This window comes from Crocuta crocuta, unplaced genomic scaffold (genome assembly GCF_008692635.1).
Source record: "Crocuta crocuta isolate KB4526 unplaced genomic scaffold, BGI_CrCroc_1.0 scaffold363, whole genome shotgun sequence".
In the NCBI taxonomy this organism is placed as follows: Eukaryota; Metazoa; Chordata; class Mammalia; order Carnivora; family Hyaenidae; genus Crocuta; species Crocuta crocuta.
The window spans coordinates 1,303,218-1,315,706 of record NW_027531626.1 but is presented as its reverse complement, the minus strand read 5'-3'; the positions used below and the strand labels follow the sequence as shown (position 1 = coordinate 1,315,706).

General features: G+C 42.5%; 1 protein-coding gene across 8 annotated transcripts in view; it reads right to left on the bottom strand.

The window, feature by feature from the left end:
• LTBP1 (latent transforming growth factor beta binding protein 1) overlaps positions 1–12,489 on the bottom strand; it is a 399,796-nt gene that overhangs the window by 213,869 nt on the left and 173,438 nt on the right. The window lies entirely within an intron of this gene.

Below are 12,489 nucleotides of genomic sequence, written 5' to 3'. Positions count from 1 at the left end.
TAACACAGCGCTGGACATACAGAAGGCACTCAGTAAGTGGTAATATAAAATTTCTGATTCCATTCCAAAATATTTATATGCCCCTCATCAACAAAATTCAGGCTTAACCCTGGTATACCCCCTCAGAATTTGCTGTCTAATACTGAACAGGGGTCACAGCGATCAAAGGAAGAAGAATTTGGTACCTGGATTTAACAAAATTTTTACCAAAAACAAATTTCTCTATCAATTATATGCAAGGAAGAAGAAGCACACTGGCACCTCTGATTACATAAAAAAATCCTAAGTTTCTCCATGGCCTAGAAGGAAAAAGAAAAAAAGTACCATAAACAGAAGTTAAAACACAAACAATTCAGTGAGGAAGAAAAATAGCAAAAGAGAAAAATTTTTGGACCACTGGGTTCTCAAGCAGGAGTGATTTTTGGCCCCTGGGACATTTGGTAATGACTGGAGACATTTTTAGTTGCACATTTGGCGGGGCGGGGTGGGGCACTGCTACTTAAATCTAATGGTTAGACACTTGAGATGCTGTTAAACATCCTACAATGCACAAAACAAGCCCATGAAACAAAGAACTGTCCAGCCCAAATGGGAATAACACTGAGGCTGAGAAACCCTACTGCAGACACATGAAAAGACTCAGAGGTAGTGAGTGCCTGGGTGGCTCAATCAGTTAAGTATCCAACTTCAGCTCAGGTCATGATCTCATGGTTCATGGGTTCGAGCCCTGTGTTGGGTTCTGGGCTAACAGCCCAGAGCCTGGAGCCTGCTTCAAATTCATTTTCTCTCTCTCTCTCTCTCTCTCTCTCTCTCACTCTCTCCCTCCCTCCCTCCACCCCTCCACCCCTCCACCCCTCCTCCCCTGCTCATGCTTTGTCTCTCTCTCTCAAAAGTCAATAAACATTTCAAAAATTATTTTAAAAGACTCGGAGTTCAAATTGGTTAATAATGTGTATTGGAAAGAATATGGTCAGACAATGTGCATTGGGAGATGCAAATTAGGGGTTTGTTGTTGTTGTTGTTTTGCAAATTAGGGTTTTAAATCCAAATTTAAATCCTCTGTACTGGGAATGTAAGAGAGTTCAACTTTTACAGCAGATAATTTGGTAAATATCCATTAAACTTAAGCCAGAACATACCCTTTGAGGCAGCAATTTTGTTTTTAAATATTGATAAATTCTTGTATACTCTTGTATATTCACACATGTATACTAAGAATTCGTTCACAACAAGTACTTAATAACATGGTCAAATACTGAGTAACAGGCAAATACTGAATAACACGGTTAGTTTAAATATGTTACAGTACATGCCAGGATAAAATACTATGCAGTCTTTAAAAAAAAAAAAAAAAAAAAAAAACCAAGGTAGATTTGTTTGTGCTGATATTGTCAAGCAAATAAATCAGGCTGACTTTCACTCTTGACTAAGACCCTGTTGTGTCTTCTAAATTTTGTATCATAGCTTACATAATCAAAAAAAAATGCATTAAATTTTTTTTAAGAAGATGCCATGAAAATCAACTGTTTTAAAAATCTGCCTTTAGGTCTTTAATTGTAATTTCAGTATCAGTCAAGAAACAGTCAAGAAAAAGGGCACATTAAAATGTGGCAAAACTGAAGACGGCCTAATAAAGAGACTCTTTTTTAATTTTTTTAATGTTTTATTTATTTTTGAGAGAGAGAGAGAGAGACAGTGTGAGCAGGGGAGGGTCAGAGAGAGAGGGAGTCACAGAATCTGAAGACAGCCTCCAGGCTCTTAGCTAGCTGTCAGCACAGAGCCCTACGCAGGACTCAAACCCACGAACCGTGAGATCATGACCTGAGCCGAAGTCGGACACTTAACCCACTGAACCACACAGGCGCCCCAAAGAGACGTATATCTACCTCTTGACGTAGGTATATACAAACTTGATGGAGTTCTGGGCAAACCAGTGTGAATGGTACGCTGCCCCGGCAGAAGAGAGCTCCTCATGACAGACCTGTGGCCTCGGGTGGAAAAACACCAAGACCCCCAGGGGCGCTACAGGCAGCAGCAGTTGGGAATAAATACCCCAACCTCTCTCTCCTTCTGCCCTCCAATCTCCTACAGAAGGAAGCTCACTGATGCTGCCAGGGACATGGGGGGCAGGGCGAGTTCCAGCAGAAGCATTATTAAACTGCATTCTGACTGCTAAAGAATGCTCACACATCTGGCCTTTTCTTTAAATCCACACACACAAAAATTCAAGGAGCTGTTAATCCAAGTAAATTAAGATAACCAGGGGAACTGGCAAGAGATAAATGAAGCCAAAGAGGCATCTGATGGAAAAAACTACTTCTTCAATTACTATAAAAACTCTGCTCCTTAAGTTTAAAATGAGCTTTTGACTTTATCCCCACTCCCCACCCCCCATAAAATGATTTAAATCCTTTGCAGCTAGATTTTTAATCCCAAACCATACAACTGTTACTGTTTGTAGAAGGGCTCTAGCACATTCTAAGGCAGGAAGGCCTTTTATCAGTTTTCTGAAAAAAAGAAAAAGAAAAAATGAAGGGAAGGGGAATGGGAATGGGAAAAGGAAGGGAGGAAGGGAAAAGGGAGAAGAAAAAAGAAAATGAACCCTCTACAACCTGACTGACCCCACCTGCATAAGCTGTGTGTCCTTCAGGCCACCATGGAGTCATTCTGTTTCTGGCCAAACTCTTCTGAGCACTTTGATTAAAAAAAAAAAAAAAAAACTAATCAAGGGGAAAAAACCCAGTCATTTATAAGCTTGTCGAATATTTCAGGTGTCTCATTTTCTATTTAAACCTGTCAAGGCCAATGACATATCCCCACACAACAGACACTAGACTTATAGAAAATCATTCCTTTGATTTAAAGTGGAAAGCACAGCCAGAAAACTACAAAAGGGAACATGCTGTACATAATGGGAAATTACAGTAAATATTTCCAGAATAAAACATACTAAAGAAAGCCCAATCCCATTTATATTCTATCATTTTTTTTTTCCTAACACAGACTTTATATTAGACCAGATAATAGCATTTCAGGGCTACAAGGGATTTTCAACATCTACTTCCTAAACTCTTCCTTCCTTCCACACATGAAAAAATTAAGACTTAACAATGAGTCTTGTTCAAGTGGCAAGACCAGGATGAGAACGTGTGCTTCCCAAAAGACCAGCAATCAGTACTGACTATTGATTATGCTGTAATTAAGTACTTAGCCGAGTGGAAATCTCAGTTTTTAAAAAACCATTTTCAATGAACCAATTCAAAACTGGGCAAAGGACTTGAGTAGGTATTTCCCAAAGAGGATATACAAATGAGTGATAAGGCCCTGAAGAGAGACTCAACTCGGCTAGTAATTAGGAAAATGCAAATCGAAACCACCAATACAAAGCTACCATTTCTTACCTATCGGGACGGCTATCACAAAAAGAGGTAGGGTAGAGTAATAAGTACTGGCCAGGATGTTGTTAAAATCAAGACCTAGCATGCCCCTGGTGGGAATGAAAAATGGTGCAACCACTGTAGAAAACAGTCTGACAATTTCTCCTAGAGTAAACGGAATTCCCATATGATCCAGTAATTCCACTTTTATGTAGGTTTCCCCAAAGAAATGAAAGCAGGGCCCCCAACAAATATTTGTGCACTTATATTTACAGTGGCATGAGGCACAGCAGATAGAAACCTAAGCGTCGATGCATCAACAGATGAATGAATAAACAAAAGATGGTATACACATACAATGGAATACTATTCAGGCTTAAAAAGGAAGGAAATTCTGACGCATGCTACAGCAGGGATGAACCTCGAAAACATCAGGCTAGTGAAATAAGCCAGACAGAAAATGACAAATCCTGTATGATTCCACTTATATGAAATACCACAAAAGGGCAAAATCATGAGAGACAGAAAGTGGAACGAAGTTTTCCAGGGGCTGGGTGAGGGGACAGAGGAATGGGAAATTATCGTTTAATGGGCATACAGTTTATTTGAAATAATGACAAGTTCTGGAGATGGTTAGCGGTCACGGCTGCATATCACTGTGAATATACTCAATGCCACTAAAGCATATAGCTAAAAATGGTTAACATGGCCAATTTTGTGTTATGTATTTTTTACCACAACTAAAAAGAGAAAAAAGACGTAATGGGGAGGGGGGAATCAGTCATGTGAATTATAGGCTGAGGGGCTCATGAAAAGAAGTAATAAAATATTGCTATACTGGTGGAATTAAGAACAGACATTTCATTCAAGTTAAAAAAAAAAAAAAAAAAAAGCACAAAACAAGTGAAAATTCCAAGCTTCCTGGGCAAGATGACCAAAACATAAGGGAAAGCTGTCTAAGAGGTTATATGCAGGTGAGGGAGAGGTCTCACTTGCTCTCTGGGGCTGTTTCTCAGGCCAAAAGTAAATGCCTTCAAAACATGATATACCTCATTGTCCAGCTGACCTGGAGTGTTTTGGCCACAAAGAAGCTTTTCTTTTTTCAACAAGTTAAATATGTCAGACACTCAGTGCTTGGATGGTTTCTTCTTTTAAACTTGGCAAAATGACCCTTCAAAAGGCATGTGTAAAGACATTTGGGTTAGAAATAACAAACCTGTAACCCTCCCAAGGTGCTATGTTTATTTGAACATGTGATGATGCTATTGTTCAAATAAACACACTCTGCTTTCTCTCCCTTTCCAACAGCCATAGCACAGACACTTAGCAAATGAATGTCCACAGTAGCAATGCTTAGTGTTGAAAAGTGGTTTCTATTATACAGTCACTTCTGAGATGTGCAAAAAAAATGCCTCCCGTGCTAAGCATTTTCCCATTTGTTATTTCTTCAGTTTGCAAAGAATCCCCATAAAAGCCAATCAAGCCCACGTGAGTCATCCAGAGACCCCTCAAATCATCTTAATCCTCTGGAATCCGACACGATCATCAGGCATAAATTACCAAATGCAGATGTGGCCTCTGGGAGACTGGGTCCCACCTATTAGTTAACACATGTACAAGGAGGGCTGAAAGAACTAGCGGTCAGTTCGAGCCCTGCTGTGACAAAACACTGAAGATTTTACCTAGAGAACTCCAGCGGGTTCTCTGGAGACCTGGACAAAATATCAGAGAGGGTCTGAGATACTGTCCGACAGGGAAAACAGCAACGCCTAGAGCAGCATTGCTCAACTTGGGCACTACTGATATTTTGGATCAAATAATTCTTTGTTGTAGGGGCGGTCCTGTGCCCCATAGGATGTTTAGTAGCCTACTACATGCCAGGAGTCCCCCCACCCGCCAGCATGGACAACTAATAAGTGTCCGACACTGCCAAATGTCTCTTGGAAGGGGAGAAGTGGGGGACAAAACTTCCTCTTGTAGAGAACCATTATACAAACTCAGCTTTCCCCTTACCATCTGCATAATGGATGTGAACTAGAGACTGCACAGTACCACAGGAATGCAGCATGTACCACCTGGGATATGCTTGCTACATGCATATGAAGGAAAAAGATGCTCAGTGTTAATCACAAGTAGAACTTAACTAGAATCAGGATGGATCTGTGCAAATATATCTCCCAGTTCACTCCATCTAGAAAAGCAACTCAGATTTATGTTGCTATTACTAGTAGGCAAAAAGTATAGTCCCTGCATATACTTGTGCAGACTATGGAATGGAACTTTCATTAAGTGACTCGAACTACAGTCCAAAGCTGACAAAGGTCAGTAATAGTCATCTTAATGCCTGGGGTGCTGGCTGACCTGCAGAAACCAGCTTCTGCCATGGACGGAGACGGTGAAGATTCAGGGCGCCTTGGTGGCTCAGTCGGTTAAGCGCCCAACTTCAGTTCAGGTCATGATCTCATGGTTTGTGAGTTGGAGCCCCGTATCAGGCTCTGTGCAGACAGCTCAGAGCCTAGAGCCTGCTTCAGATTCTGTTTCTCCCTCTCTTTGTTCTCCCCTGCCCAGGCTCTGTCTCTCTTTCAAATGACAGATAGATAGAAAATTAGAGAGAGAGAGAGAGGGAGGGAGGGGGCGGAGGGGAGGGGAGGGGAGGGGAGGGGAGGAGAAGAAAGAGAAGAGAAGAGAAGAGAAGAGAAGAGAAGAGAAGAGAAGAGAAGAGAAGAGAAGGTAAAGAACCTTTGGAGAGGTTGTCACATATCCCTTGAAATTCAGGGGACATGGTCAACAACGAGATTTTTTGACTGTCCCCTAGAAAATTCTGAAAGCAGGCAGCACGGTAGAGCAGGCTGAAGTGATTCAGGGGACATGGTCAACAACGAGATTTTTTGACTGTCCCCTAGAAAATTCTGAAAGCAGGCAGCACGGTAGAGCAGGCTGAAGTGATAAGGTAAAGGGCCTACACACCAGCATTTGATGCCTTTGCAACCCTGCCCAAGAGGCTGTTGGCAGGTGAGGAAACCTCAGCTTTATTTTTTTTTTATTTTTTATTTATTTCTGAGAGAGAGAAAGAGAGAGGCAGCGTGAGCAGGGGAGAGTCAGAGGGAGAAAGAGACACAGAATCTGAAACAGGCTCCAGGCTCTGAGCTAGCCATCAGCACAGAGCCCAACGCGGAGCTTGAACCCATGAACCATGAGATCATGACCTGAGCCGAAGTCAGACGCTTTACCAACTGAGCCACCCAGGCGTCCCAGGAAACCCCAGCTTTAAAGAAGAAAGGAACTGAGGTAGGAAAGTTACAAAGGGCTAACCTATTTCGATTATATGGCATTTATAAATCATTTCCTAATACTGTGTCAGACTTATACAAGAATTCAACAAGTATCCTTAATTAATGATAATGTATCTTTTTGAAACCAGCAGGATCCCATCCCCAAGAGCTGGCCAGGAATGCAGAATCTCAGGCCCACCCCAGACCTACTGAATCAGAACCTACATGATGTCAAGATTCACGGTGATTCCTGAGCATGGAAGGGTGATGATCCCTGGCTTAGACTCCAGGTTCTCTATCACATCTCTATCTAACAATCCCCAACATCGTTTGTTTTCAAAATACATAAACCCAAAACACACCCAGGCATTATGATCCAGGAAGCCAGGGTATGATCTTTTAAGTAATCCATGGGACATTCTGATGTAGAACCAGGACTGAGAGCCATGATTCAGGGTTCAGAAAAGGCAGGCATTTGAAGTTGGGTTTCAGCCAAAGCTCCTAACTACAATCCTTCTCCCCTAATCCCCTAAACATTTTTATACAGGTGAATCCACTTCTCCTTCTAGAAGCTTCATTAAGCCACTGCCAACCTCTAAGAAAACATACAATTAGCTACAATTTTGTCTCAGAACGGATGAGGAATCCCATTCAAAATGATCCAACAGGACAAAAATGGCCACCCAACGGAGATATGCAAAGCAAGACAGGTTGAAAAGATACTGAAGGCCTCCAGCTTGAACCCTATCCACAGCTGCCTGGGATGTGTCAGTTTGACTCAGCACCGACTTGTCATGAGGGCTTGTTATTTGTGAACGAAGATGAAAGGAACCATTCACCAGCCACCAGCAAATTGTTAGGTTTTCTTGTCTAGATTTTGTCTTGAGGGAAGAGAGAACAGGACCTGATTTAAATCAGACCCCGACTTAGCCACTGTTGCTGCATTCCCAAATATTCAAACAGCCACCACTGGAGCAGATCAAATTTCAAATAACCAGCTAAAATAGAGCCCAAGCTCTTGAATCCCACCCTGATTTCTAGGATAGACTATTAGGCAAATTGGACACTATTAGTCCCTCATGTAGTATGTTCCTAAGGGTTAATTTCCTTAAACGAGATCCCTCAGAATTCTGAAGTTTTCAAGTAACTGCCAGGTAAAAAGGAGAAACACTTCTGGCAGAAAATGGCCCATAATATGATGAAGTTTGACAGAAGGGAAATGATAATTACTGTATGAACGGTCACAAGTCTTTTACCAAATAAGGTTATGATTTCTGCAGTGAATGTGTTTCAAGAAGAAGATATTTTCAGCCTGAAGAGTTAGCTTCCTTTTCAAAACTGGTATAATACAGAGTAAATTCTGTTTGATACTAATTCATCTATTTACCAAATACACAACTTTGGCATGGATGTTATTTTTTTTTTCTTTTCCATACAACGTCATGGTTTTCTGGGCACATTACTGAACTCTCAGATGTTTCTAATTACCCTCTGTGTACACCCAATAAAACAGCTGGCTCAAAAGGTTATTAATACCACAAGAAGATCCAGAGGGCACATAAATCACCCTTTCTTCAGAAAGGGACAATGCAGTGGCAAAAAGTGACACATTCTAATCTTGCTAAATAAGGCGAGCTAAAAACGTTCAAGGGCGCTTCCTACTTCGCCAGGAAAAGGATAGTGGTCTGCCTTCCTTGCTGTAAAAAAAAAAAAAAAAAAACTTAAAGTCAAGTTTCCCTTTTACCTCTTCTAAGGAAAATTTGATGAAAATCAGGTTGAGTTTTTGCATTAGGAAAGCTTAGAAACTCTTCATAATCCAGAACAAGTTTTTATTGAGTCTGATGGGCATGTGAAGCTTGGTCTCAGAGTGAAGAAATCTCTTATTACTGCTGAAAGTTTTTCTTTTTCCCACCAAATCTTATAAAAGCCAACTCCGAAGCCATGCCAGGTTTTTGGTAATTATTGCGTGAGTCTAAATTCAAGATAATGGTGTCAAGCAGGAAGCCATTCCGTAAACCCATACTCTTTGACTAAATAGAAAGTCAAGTTTTAATAAATGTATCAATGACAGTATTACATTAAATTGGCAAAGGAAAGACATCTGGCTCTTCTCATTTTATTTGTGATATATCTGTGGAGAATAAATCTCAAACTTCCTAACTAACTTTATCCTTCCCCATTTGGTAGTTATTTTATTTTCCTGGACTGTGTTACATGAAGATGACTGTGCAGCTGCCCTCAAAAACATTTTCATGTCATCTGTGATGTTAGTTCCAGGAGGTTTTTCCAACAATACACAAATGCATTATTCCTCCTCCACTTGGGGAAAACACACACACACACACACACACACACACACACACACACACACACCTTGCTACTAAAAGCTGATATAAATGATTGACTCTTAGACAACAGATGCAAAATTGAGCCCAACTTGTATGCCAATAAATACTGCAGGTATAGACTATATCTCATAAATGTGATTTCAGTATTTATGGCCAACTTCCTTAAATTTAGTATAACCTATGAGCCTGGAGGTAAATTACACAATGACAGCAAAGTGAGCAGCACAAAGCTGCATCAAGCGTTATAATCATACATCACTGGAGATGCCCCCCATCTATGCAAGATGATTACTTTTCCTCCTGATCGCAGATTTCAGTTCCAAGATGTGCTACACTATTCAAATGCTTTTGCTCTTGCAAGCAGGCTTGGCAACAGACAAGAGCTTCCTGGGTATGCAAGTGAACCCCTCAAGGAAGAGCAGGATCCAAGACAGAGCGAACATGGTGTTACCACATTGTCTCCACCATATGACAATGATACCCAACATTATTTTGTACCTAGTCTAAAGTGCCCAGAGCTAGCCTAAATGTGAGCAAGTGCAGAGCCTTCTGTGCAGTAGGAGCAGAGGACCAGAGTGAAAGAGTAATAGAAACATCCTTCTATGTCTTTCTAGAAGCTATTGTGCCATCAGGATCAGTACATGAAGGAACCACGGTTCTGTGGTATGAAGGGAACAACCACAGCTGTAAGCACACACTGCCCCCATCACAGGATACACAGGGTGTGAATTAAGAGAACGATATGCTGGGGCACCTGGGTGGCTCAGTCAGTTTAGCATCCAGCTCTGGACTCTGGCTCAGCTCATGACCTCAAGGTTATGAGATCAAGCCCCACATCGAGCTCTGTGCTGACAGTGCGAAGCCTGCTTGGGATTCTCTCTCTCTGTCCCTCCCTTTCTCTCCCTTTCTCTCTCTCTCCCCCCCTAAACAAACTTTTTTTTAAAAAGACAGAGAAGGATGTGTTAATTTGGGGAAAGGAAAGGTCTTTTTGAAATCAATCCAAAGAAACCCTATGTACCCTCAGCTGGGCCCTTTCTCATAAGCCTGAAAAGCACTGTAAGAAGGTCAGCTCATTATTGGATTCATTTGACTAGTGTGGCATCAGACAAGTTACATCACCAGCCCAGGGGTGCAGAGCCATCAATAGTATACCTGAGCTAGACCACCAGTGTCAAGTGACAAGGTAATCACTAGAAGCAGAAAAGAGGAAAAGCAGCACAGGCAGAAACCTTTGCACAGAACTTGAAGTTGGTCCTTAAGAGACTGTGGGTGTTTGGACAGATGCAAGAGTGGGGAGTGGGAATTCCATGGAGGAGGAGCAGCTAATGGGATAGGAATCTGGGGTGACCAGGTGGCTCCGTCAGTTGGGGATCCAACTCGTGATTTTGGCTCAGGTCATGATCTCACGGTTCCTGAGTTCGAGCCCCATACCAGGCTCTGTGCTGACAGTGCAGAACCTGCTTGGGACTCTCTCTTCCTGTCTCTCTGCCCCTCCTCTGCACTCTGGCTCACTCGCGCTCTAAGAATAAAAAGATATATTTTCATAAAATAAAAGTTTGCCGTGAGTAGGAAGTACACCACAGTCAGTGTTAAAAAGTGTCATTTTCATGCATCTTGTAGTCACTGCAATATGTTCTATTCCATGTCCCCCAAACTGCTCCAACAGTTATTTTACTCTTGAAGTATCGGTCCCCTGAGGATTCGCGATGAAGCTGTATCGGGTAAAATCTGTGTGCCACCATCACACGGGCACCTGTACAATTTGCTCTGCCAACCATGCATTAAGCATTTCTAAAGTAAGGCACCAGGGAGACCAACAAAAAGCAGACAGGTCCCTGCCCCCAAGCAGTGGAGAGTGCAGTGAGACAGACAGGTCTAACAAAATTAGGGAAATGAGGCTCTGCGGCATGAGCAGCATGCGGCTGACTCCTGACAAAGTAGGGGGTGACTGCTCGGGCACACTGGCTGGGGAAGCGCACCTGCCAGGCAGACAGGTGTGTGGACAGAGGCACAGCAGCACAGAAGGCTTCGTGCATCCGGGGACCTGTGGAAACCTGGAGCCTTGGATGGGCTGAAGCAGAGAACAAGGCCGAGTTAAGGCCAGGGAGCCAAGCAGCGGCTTGTCCTGCAAGACCGAGCATGCTAAGCTAAGCAGTCTGGTTTTCCAAAGATCACCCCCATGTGCTCACGCTGAGTAACGAGGAATGAACACGTGCTTTGAGACACTGTGTTACAGACTCAAAAGAACTCTGAAAGATCATTTATTCTAGGCTAGCCAGGACAACCCTGCTAAGGAGTCCCAGCCACCCCTGTGACATACGCCAGGCAGGGCTTACCAGGAACAATCGATCACACATGCCTTTCTCTTAGAGCTAGCAAACTGCTGGACCCTTTTACCTATAGTTGTTTCTTTTCCTTTCCTTTGTTTTTTGACTGTCCTGACTGCAGACATACTTTTTTTTTAATGTTTATTTATGGAGGGGGGTACACAGGAGGAGCAGAGAAAGAGGGGGACAGAGGATCCAAAGCAGGCTCTGTGCTGACAGCAGAAAGCATGATGCAGGGCTCAAACCCCTGAAATGTGCAATCACGACCCGAGCTGAAATCGGAGGCTTAACCAACTGAGCCACCCAGGTGCTTCTACATATGTACTTTCTTATACAACTACTCTATGCCCCTCACCTTCTCAGCTTCAAAGATCTTCCTCCTCAACCAACAGGACCTCACTGCTTCCTGATTTTGGCTCTCAGCATCAACAACTTAGTGCCTCTCCTTGGTCCAACTAACCCTTTGGAATCACCTTTCCCTGCAGCCCTCCTCTACACGGGACCCTCTCCCTAAACACAAACACACACACACATACACCCTCACCATCAGTTTTATTTCTGTTAATATCAAGCTCCATATGAAAATCACGTGATCAGTCTTACATAAAATATTGGAGAAAGAGCCGATGCTGCTTCCTTGGTAAATGTTTTCTGTATCAAAGACCCTGTACTTTTTTTTTTTTTTTAATGTTTTTTATTTATTTCTAGGAGAGAGAGAGAGACCGCGTGAGCAGGGGAGGGTCAGAGAGAGAGGGAGTCACAGACTGAAACAGGCTCCAGGCTCTGAGCTGGCAGTCAGCACAGAGCCCGACGCGGGGCTCGAACCCACGAACCACGAGATCATGACCTAAGTGAAAGTCGGACGCTTAACTGACTAAGCCACCCAGGCACCCCATAGACCCTGTACTTTTTATTATAAATAACAAGATTCCTTCTGCAATAATTCCAGGACCATGTTTTCACCCAGAGACTTGCTTGCTCTCATCCTCTGTAAATGAGGCTCTTTATCTAAAGATGTTATTAACAGGATTCCCTGATACAATGTGGATGTGCATATACTTATATTTACTTACACACACACACACACACACACACACACACACACACACCCCTTTATATACAGATCAATAAAACCTAACCCAAGAACACATATAGGACAAATTTG